The sequence below is a fragment of the Lepus europaeus genome, chromosome 8, assembly GCF_033115175.1.
Source record: "Lepus europaeus isolate LE1 chromosome 8, mLepTim1.pri, whole genome shotgun sequence".
In the NCBI taxonomy this organism is placed as follows: Eukaryota; Metazoa; Chordata; class Mammalia; order Lagomorpha; family Leporidae; genus Lepus; species Lepus europaeus.
This window is the reverse complement of record NC_084834.1, coordinates 91,727,679-91,735,474: the sequence shown is the minus strand read 5'-3', so window position 1 is coordinate 91,735,474 and position 7,796 is coordinate 91,727,679. Positions and strand designations below refer to the sequence as shown.

Here is a 7,796-nt window from a genome sequence, read left to right as displayed (position 1 = left end):
TCTGGCTGTTGCAAGCATTTGAGGAGTGAACCAGTGGATGGAAGACCTCTCTCTGTTACTGTCTCTGTCTTTTCCTCTTTCTCTATAATTCTGCCTTTCAAATAAACAAATAAATCTTCAAAAAGAAAAGAAAGAAATCTTGTCATTTGCAGCAACATGATGGGATTGGGGGATATCATGGCAAGTGAATAAGTCAGATACAGAAAACAATTATCACATGTTCTCCCTCATATGTGGAAGCCAAAAACAAAACAAAAAAGCCCAGTTTGAAAACACAGTGAACACAATGTTGATTGGTAGAGACTGGGAGAGGTGGGAGGGATAGAGGAAGTTGGAACAAAAAGAAAAAATAGGGGAACTTGAGTGTGGACCGTTAGTTGTGACATACATTATACTAATATGAGATGTTACTAGTAAAGGAAGCTGGGTGTGATTTGTAGTCAAATATATCACACAAAAGTGAAAGCTGGGTGTGGAGTACACATGAACTGTTGGTACTACGTCACAGCTTCTGTTTTGTAAATTTTAAACTGTCCTGAAATTAGAAATTTTAAAAAAATAAATAAAAGAGAAAACACACACAGGCACACACACACACACACCACAAGGAAAAAAGACTGTTTTTTTCCAAGGAGATGGAGAAGGGATAATAGTGGAAACAGAAAAGTCAGTGCAGTTTCGATCTGTGAAAGCTGGCAAAGAGACTGTTTCCAAAAGAAGGGATGGGTGTCAGTTAAATGTCACCGAGAAACCAAGGACTGAAAAGTCTCGGCTGGATTGGTCCCCCAGGAGTTGTTAAGTGACTGGTGACACTGTTTTGGTGTCTTGGTGGGCTGGAAGGCAGATTTCAGTGGGTTGAAAGGAGAGTGAGGACGAGCAGGTGGAATCTGGTCACAGAGGCGGTTGCAGGATAGTCAAGCTCGCAGATGACCCAGAATTGATCGTGGCAGTAGTGGCTGTGTGGCACCTTGATCAGGACTCAAGGGCTGAGGGCCTCCCGTGGATTACATGTAAGAAGCCTTCTGCAGCTCAGAAACCTTCAAGGTGAACAATTATGATGGCATAATTTGTGTCGTGCGCATGGTCTCTAAAATACCCAGAATCATCAGGAAGAGACTAAATTCTGCTCCTTACATTTAAAGAAAAATCAGAAATATGTTAAATACATTTTTGAAGTTGGGCAGAAAATTTATTTCAGTGTTGAAAGATCTAGATATCAGTTTGTGTTTTAGAAAATTCACCTCTTCACGGCCGGCGCCATGGCTCACTAGGTTAATCCTCTGCCTGCAGCGCCGGCATCCCATATGAGCGCCGGCTCTAGTCTTGGCTGCCCCTCTTCCAGTCCAGCTCTCTGCTGTGGTCCAGGAGGGCAGTAGAGGATGGCCCAAGTGCTTGGGCCTCTGCGCCCACATGGGAGACTGGGAGGAGGCACCTGGCTTCGGATTGGCACAGCTCTGGCCATTGTGACCATTTGGGGAGTGAACCAGCGAAAAGAAGACCTTTCTCCCTCTCTCTCTCTCTCTCTCTCTCTCTCTCTCACCATCTATAACTCTACCTGTCAGATAAATAAATAAAATAAAATAAAAAAAGAAAATTCTCTTCTGGGAGTGATCACATTTCTCAATGATGACACAAGAGGACAGTATGTTGTAGCAACAAAAGTCATAGGGGGATGAGCATTCGGCCTAGGGGTTGGGCACAGGTGTGCCACCATAAAGGGCCTGGGTTCAATTTCCAGTTCTGCCCCCTGGCCACATCTTTCTGACTGTATGTACTACATTTAATTATAATATAATAACATTCACAATGTTATTTATTCTTCTTATTCCTCATGGAATTTTTTCTCAATCATCTGGAAGTATGTTACAGTGATTATAACCTTTTATTCCCAAATATTTCAATGTGTATCTCTTGAGAACAGGTTAGTTTCTTATAGAACTATGGCATGATTATTAAAATCAGGAAATTTGTTGTGGGTATAGTACTATTGAACACACAGTCCAAATGGAAATTTTTGGCAATTTTCCCAGCAATGTCTTTTTTTTTTTTTTTTTTTTTTTTTTTTTTACAGGCAGAGTGGACAGTGAGAGAGAAAGAGACAGAGAGAAATGTCTTCCTTTGCCATTGGTTCACCCTCCAATGGCCGCTGCAGCCGGTGCGCTGCAGCCGGCGCATCGCACTGATCTGAAGCCAGGAGCCAGGTGCCCCCCTGGTCTCCCATGCGGGTGCAGGGCCCAAGGACCTGGGCCATCCTCCACTGCACTCCCGGGCCACAGCAGAGAGCTGTCCTGGAAGAGGGGCAACCGGGACAGAATCTGGCGCCCCAACCGGGACCAGAACCTGGTGTGCCGGGGCCGCAGGCGGAGGATTAGCCTATTGAGCCATGGCGCCGGCCCCAGCAATGTCTTTTTATCAAAGCAACTTCTTTCCTGATCCAATATCCAACCTACAGTCACATGATGTTCAATTTAGTTGTCATGCTTCTTTTGTTTTCTTTAGTATAGAACAGTTTCTCAACCTTTCTTTGCCTTTGGCAGCCATGACTTTTGGAAGCAGATAGCCTAGTGTCTGTAGGCGAAATCTCACAGGTTCTGGGATTTTTAATTGAGAAGAGCTCCAGCACAATGTCAGAAAGCTGGGACTCGGAGATGAACCAGCGCAGAGTAGCGGGGGTCATCTGCTGTCTCCAAACTGGCCTTCTCATCTTTAAGATGGGGAAAACACTGCCTCTCCTCATCATATTTCAGGGTTCCTTGGAACATAAGAAAATGTGTATGAAATTCCTTCAAATTTGCAAAGCATTTTAGAAAATGGAAGTTGTTCCTTTTCATTGTGAGTCGATGCTACAAAGATGTCACCATCACCATTTGTACCAATCGTCCCTCCCAAAAGAAAGAATGTGTCTCTGTCTTCCCTTCCTTCTCTTGCCCCCTCCTTCTGTCTACACACAAACACACACACACACACACCCCTAGAATACAACCTAACTACATTATACCGAAAGTAAAGTAGTAAGAAGATAAAGAAACACTTGGAGATTCAGGGCTAGGGAAACTTTTCTGCGAAGGGCCATTTGAATATTTATAACATCACTCATGGGCCACACAAAATTATTAACTAGGCGTTGTTACTGCAGTGGGTTAAGCTGCTGCCTGTGACACCGGCATCCCATACAGACACTGCCATTTACAGTCTTGGCTGCTGTACTTCTGATCCAGCTCCCTGATAATGTGCCTGGGAAAGCAGTGGAGGAAGATCCAAGTGCTTGGGCCGCTGCACCCAGTGGGGAGACCTGGAAGAAGCTCCTGGCTCCTGACTTCTGGCTTGCCTAGCCCTGGCAGTTGCGACCGTTTAGAGAATGAACCAGTAGATGGAAGATCTCTCTCTCTCTCTCTCTCTCTCTCTCTCTCTCTAACTCTGCCTTTCAAATAAATAAATAAACCTTTCATATATATATATATATATATATATATATATATATATATCTCAACTTATGGGGTCAGCGCTATGGTGCAGTGGGTTGAACCTTGCCTGCAGCTCCAGCATCCTATATAGGCACTACTGTTTTGAGTCCTGGCTGCTCCAATTCCAATCTAGCTCTTTGCTAATGTGCATGGAAAAGCAGCAGGAAATGGTTCAGATGCTTGGGTCCCTGCACCCATGTGTGGGATACCTGGAAGAAGCTCCTGTCTCCTGGCTTCTGCCTGGCCCAGCTCGGGTTGTTGGTGGCCATCTGGGGAGTGAACCAGCAGATGGAAGACTCTCTCTCTCCCTCCCTCCCTCCCTCCCTCCCTCCACCTCTCTATAAATTCTGCCTTTCAAAAAATAAATAAATAATTTAAAGGGCACCAGTTTAAAAATTAGCCTCCTATAGATTTATTGAATTTCGGGTCTCACCTGTGGTTGTCTTGGCAGGGCTGGACCAAATGATTTCGTGGGCCTTAGATGGTCCATGGGCTGGGTGTCTCCCACCTCTGATAGATTATTGCCTGGTGCTTGGTTGGTGGCTGTGTTGTGAACAGTGGTGAGTATAAAAAGGAAATCGTGGTACCACAAGGGCTTTGGAAAAGGCCCAGATCAGAGATGGTGCCTTGCTCAGGCCACCCTGCAGAGTCAGGGCCAGATGGGCAGGTTCTGTTCTGGGTCACTGCTCACTGACCTTGACCTTGACTTCCTGAACTCACCCAGGCTCTTGGGGGTCAGTCAGTTCATATGAAGAACGTAATCTTCAGGGATAAATCTACTGGGCTCGGTTTAGTCATCTAAGACCTCTGTGAGAGGCACAGGAAGGACCAACTGAGCATGTCCTGGGGGTGGCTGCCCCCAGAGTCCACGCTGCTATTCAAGAGGGAGGTAGGCTCTATGCAGGATATGGAACACTGTCTGGAAGCAATTTCAACTTTGCAGAAAAACTGCAAAATTAAAAATATTAAAAGAACACCTGAATGCCATCCATTCAAATTCATATTTTGCCCTGTTAGCTTTATCACTTGTATGTGCTCTCTCTTTATGTAAATATTTATATATTTTTTAAAACTGGAGTTAAATACTAACAGTTACCATTTTAATGTTTTACCTATTTATGTTCATTTTACTTGAAAGGCAGAGAGAGAGAAAGAGAGAGAGAGAGAAAGAGGGAGATTCCATTCACTGGTTCATTATTCAAATGGCTACAAAGCAGGGCTGGGCCAGGTCAAAGCCAGGAGCCCAAAGCTGCATCAGGTCTCCCACATGGATGCAGGGTGCAGGTCTCCCAGGTGCAATAAAAGGGAGCTAGATAGGGAGTGAAGAAACTGGGACTCCAACTGGTACCCATATGGGATGCTAGCATAGCAGTCAGCAGCTTAACCCATGGTGCCACAGGGCAGCCCTCAATCATTTTCTAACTCCTGCTCTCCCTCCACATTTACCAGTTTGCTCTCGGTGTTCTGACAGCTTGAGCCCTTCCTTCTTATCCACTTGCTTATCTATCTGTCTGTCTGATATCAGGATGAACTCTACAGTTCCTAATTTTTCAATGGTTTGTAATTATTCATGTTGGTGTTCAGACTGTCCTGGGTCTAGCCAGGAGAAGTGTCTTCAAGGTGACATCTGGGTCTTTGTGACTTGCTCCTGTCTTTTTTATTTTCCAGCACTTTGTTGCTTCCTAACATTCTCAGCTGGTTTAGATTGATCTTGTACCTGTCTTGTCCCAGCTCTGGAACTGGTCACTACTGTTTCTTTACTGGGTGGCAGTGCAGACCTGGGTGAGTTGCAGAAAGGGGAAGCTATCTTGCTGATAGGGATATTCTTGGAGTATATAATGGAGCTGAGAAGACTATTTGGTGACTTACTTTCATCTATGGGCATGATAGAAACAAATTTCTAAGTAATTATTCCAAGTATTACAATTAACAGCCCTAAAGGGTGTTCAGAAAACAGTAGTGAAAATGTCCACTAGGGGGAGCTATTATAACAAATTTTGTGATGCTCCTTTTAAATACATTTATGCAAACTTCATAGTTGATTGATAATGTGATGTGAAACTTGATAAATATTATGTGCACTGCATGATTATTACAAATGTGAAAGCTAACTGTTTTACAAGGTAAACATTACTATAATTTGGAGAGAACAAATATTTACCAAAGTTTGAAAACAGCACTAGGGTCTCATTCTGTCTCAGCCAAAAAGATGTCATTGAAATTGCAAGACTTAAATAATCAGCAGGAGTATTTAGTTGAACACCGTCTGTTAATCCCATTAAATGGTGAGAGCTAAACAAGCCACTTAGCCGAGTTGACAGCATTTTCTGAGATGACTGTGGAAAGTAAAACATAGAGAAATGAAAATTTCAAAATGGCAGCTAAGTCTGGCTCCACAGAATAAAGGTGGACTTTGGACAGAAAGCAGCAGCCATGAATCCAACACAGTTTGGCAATTTGGGACCCAGAGTGACACAGCAGTGGGAAAAGGGGTCCTGTCTGGTAGTAGGAGGGTCTGGGTTTGGTGATCCCAGGGGTCCCCAAAGCCATTTAGCTTTGGTCACTTCACTTCTAGCAGGAGGGGCTTGGAAATCAAAGGTTCATTCCTTTGTGTCACACTCCATGATGATGACAATAAATGTAGTAAATTAGTGGAATGATACGTAAGGTAGCTGCTGGCTTAACTTCTGATATCTTCAGTGTTATAGTCAGATGTTCCTCGTTTTGCCTCATGAAATCTTTTCCAGCACCCAGAGTCAGAGTTGTAACTTGTTTATGCAAACATTTCTAACGTGCAATATGGTTTTGCTTTGTTTTGGCTCCTTTGGAAGGGTGAGAGGATGATTTCTTAGGGCTGAGCTGAATTGAAGAATATCTAAGCTGGGTGTGTTAGCTCAGCTGGAAGGAAAGATGGACTCTGGTTTGTTGTACAAAGCCAAATCAATCCAGAGAAAAACTACATATCTACTTTTTAAAAAAAAATTTTGTATTTTTTAAAAGATTTATTTATTTGAAAGTCAGAGTTACACAGAGAGAGGAGAGGCAGAGAGAAAGAGAGAGAGAGAGAGAGAGAGAGAGAGAGAGATCTTCCATCTGCTGGTTCATTCCCCAATTGGCCACAACGGCTGGAACTGTGCCGATCTGAAGCCAGGAGCCAGGAGCTTCTTCCTGGTCTCCCACATGAGTGCAGGGGCCCAAGAACTTGGGCCATCTTCTGCTGTTATCCCAGGCCATAGCAAAGAGCTGGATCAGAAGAGGAGCAGCCGGGACCAGAACTGGCTCCCATATGGGATGCCGGCGCTTCAGGCCAGGGCTTTAACCCACTGCACCACAGCGCCAGCCCCAAGATTTTGTATTTTTAGCTGAGAACTCTTAGGTCAGTTGTGAATGTATTTGTAATTGGCAGCTCCAAATAACATCCCCCCTTTTTTTTTTACTTTATACTTTGGTTTGAGAAAATGCATTTGGAAGATCCCTTTGACCCTACTGAATTATATTTTTAGAAAAACAGTGCTCTCCCTTTTCCAGTTGTAGCGCCTCGCGGTGAGCATCGCCATAGTTCGGCCGCAGCCATGCGGTCCAAGGGCCCGCTACAGTCCGTTCAGGTCTTCGGACGGAAGAAGACAGCCACCGCCGTGGCCCACTGCAAACGGGGCAACGGGCTTATCAAGGAGCACGGGAGGCCGCTGGAGATGACTGAGCCGCGCACGCTGCAGTACAAGCTGCTGGAGCCTGTTCTGCTCCTTGGCAAGCAGCGCTTTGCTGGCGTGGACATCCGGGTCCGAGTGAAGGGTGGCGGTCACGTGGCTCAGATTTATGCGATCCGCCAGTCCATCTCCAAAGCCCTGGTGGCCTATTACCAGAAATATGTGGATGAGGCGTCCAAGAAGGAGATCAAAGACATCCTCATCCAGTACGACCGCACCCTGCTGGTCGCTGACCCCCGCCGTCCAAAAAGTTTGGAGGCCCCGGTGCCCATGCTCGCTACCAGAAATCCTACCGATAAGCCCATCACCCCGATCAGGGGTCGGCTCCATAATAAACAGTGGTTGTGGGATTTTAAATTTCTAAAAAAGAAAGAAAGAAAGAAAAACAGTGCTCTGATTTCGACCAGAATTGATATCATATTGCATACTGTGACAGCAAAGGGACTCTGGCAATTGGTTTATGAAGTCATAACTGCCTTAAATTGACCCATTTGGCCCTTTCACAAAGGATCTGCCCATTTATAGACCTTGTCAGAATCCCAATTCAAGCAAAGTACATGTGAAAAGACATTTGTCAGACTTCGGAGGAAATGTGAACTCTGAATTGTATTTGGTGGAATTAATG

The 7,796-nt window shown here is 44.7% G+C and overlaps 1 pseudogene; it reads left to right on the top strand.

The window, feature by feature from the left end:
* Positions 1-6,986: 6,986 nt before the first annotated feature.
* Positions 6,987-7,528, top strand: LOC133765639 (small ribosomal subunit protein uS9-like; annotated as a pseudogene).
* Positions 7,529-7,796: the final 268 nt, after the last annotated feature.